We start from the raw sequence: 2500 nt of genomic DNA on the forward strand, positions 1-2500 counted from the left end.
TGCCCATGAACGACCAAGGGAACAAGGCACCTTGCCACACACATGCCCATTAACGACCAAGGGAACAAGGCAACCTTGCCACACACAGACCCTTGCATGAACGACCAAGGGAACAATGGATGTGAGGCTGGCAAGGCTAGGTCACGGCAAGCCAAGCAGTCAGGCTACACAATTGATGTGAGGCTGGCAAGGCTAGGTCATGTCAAGCCAAGCAGTCAGGCTACACAAGGGAACAAGGCACCTTGCCACACACAAACCCATGAACGAACGACCAAGGGAACAACGCCTCTTCCCACACACAGACCCATGAACGACCAAGGGAACAAGGGTATGAACGACCAAGGAACAATGCGTATTGCCACACACATTCCCATGAACGACCAAGGGAACAAGGCTACCTCCCAAACAAACACACATGAACGACCAAGGGAACAAGGCTTCTTCCCACACACAACCCCATGAACGACCAAGGGAACAAGGCACCTTGCCACACACATGCCCATGAACGACCAAGTGAACAATGGATGTGAGGCTGGCAAGGCTAGGTCATGTCAAGCCAAGCAGTCAGGCCACACAAGGGAACAAGGCACCATGCCACACACAAACCCATCCACTAACGACCAAGGGAACAATGCATATGGGGCTGGCAAGGCAAGCAGGCTACCCAAGTGAACAACGCCTCTTCCCACACACAGACCCATGAACGACCAAGGGAACAAGGGTATGAACGACCAAGGAACAATGCGTATTGCCACACACATTCCCATGAACGACCAAGGGAACAAGGCTACCTCCCAAACAAACACACATGAACGACCAAGTGAAGAAGGCTTCTTCCCACACACAACCCCATGAACGACCAAGGGAACAAGTTTACTTCGTACACGAACACCCATGAACGACCAATGGAACAAGGCATCTTGCCACACACATGCCCATGAGCAACCCAATCCCATCCTCATCGGTCTAAGGAACAAGGGGCCTTGACAAACCATGAGCAGATTTCTAAGCAAGTCAAACGATGAAGGGAGCAAAGTGTAGTTCCTACTTAGTACATAGTAAATTGAATATATGAGTTCCAATCCGATCAACTCGTGTTCTTTCGAGTTCATCTAAGCCACCTATGAATACCTAAAAGCCTTATCTGCCTGCCTATCACCAGGCGACAGGGACAAAAACCCAAATATGATATATTTTCATTTCAAGTCCATTCGTCTATGTTAACAATGACCCACACAATGTTTCAATGGCATTCCTACTTGATTTGAGCGACATTCCAACAAGTAGGGAACCAACGCTTCAAGGCGTGACCAAGGATAGGACACAAACATTTACGCCTCAAACATGACATTTTGTTTTTTTTTTTCATTTCAAAGCTTTTCATTTATAATAAAAAGCATCCCTACAAAATTTTGTGTCAATCCGAATTAATTCGAGCGAGTTATGGACGATTTCGCACAATTATGCATCCCTGGGCAAATCAATATCTGTTCCTGTCACCAAGCTCTTTGTGCAATATGTATATATAGGGGAACCATGGGACTGCTGCCCATTGGCGCCCCAAGGATGTCCAGCGCCCAAGGCTCTCGAGGCTGGCACGCTCGAGGCATGGCCAAGACGCCCGCTCTTGACGAAAATGGGGCCAAAACGCCCCCCATTGGCGCCCCACTCCCGTGTCCCCTCGCCCCCAAGTCGTGTGTGTCCAAAAATTATGCATCATCAGGGAAATCAATGTCTGTTCCTGTCACCAAGCTCTTTGTGCAATATGTATATATAGGGGGTACCATGGGGTCTCATTCTCATAGGTGCCCGGCATGGTTGATGGGCAAATAAGAATCGTGAGGCTGTATCGAGCACACACGAGGCAAGCCAAGCCAAGCCCCACGACCCATGAAAGAGGCCATCCCCCCCAACACGTTGCCTTGATTTCTCGAACGGTGACCTGAAAAATAGCCCCATCTCCTTGAGTCTCCTCGACGTTGTGCCCATACACTAGCCCGTTGCCTTGATTTTCCTCGACATAGGGCGCAGAAACTAGCGCCGTTGGCTTCACCTGTGCCTCGACGCCGTGCGCATACTAAGAAATATACATCCTCAGGGAAAGCAATGGGTGTTGCTGTCACCAAGCTCCTTGTGCAATATGTATATATAGGGGGGGAGCAGTGGGTGAGCATGGCAAGGGATGAAGGTGCCAGACTGCCTTTGAGCGCGAGCTTGGGTGACTGTTGCTTGATTCCTAGTCGGTGGCATAATACCCCTCCGAGTGGGGGCCTTGGCGTGGTGTGGGGATGCCTCGTTAGGTCTCTGCGACACCGATCCAGGGTTGTGGTCTAGCTTTGGAAGTTTGGGATGGTGCTGTTTGTGTGGCAATTCGATGATGATGTGCTTGCTGATCTATGTTTGACGTGCTACTGGTGCTAGCCAGCATTTGATTTGTGCTGATGATTGGGAAACGATAGGCGTTAAAGTGGCATGTGTTGCTTTTTGTGATACTACTATG

This window comes from Lactuca saligna, unplaced genomic scaffold (genome assembly GCF_052625555.1).
Source record: "Lactuca saligna cultivar CGN05327 unplaced genomic scaffold, ASM5262555v1 scaffold_30, whole genome shotgun sequence".
NCBI classification, from domain to species: domain Eukaryota; kingdom Viridiplantae; phylum Streptophyta; class Magnoliopsida; order Asterales; family Asteraceae; genus Lactuca; species Lactuca saligna.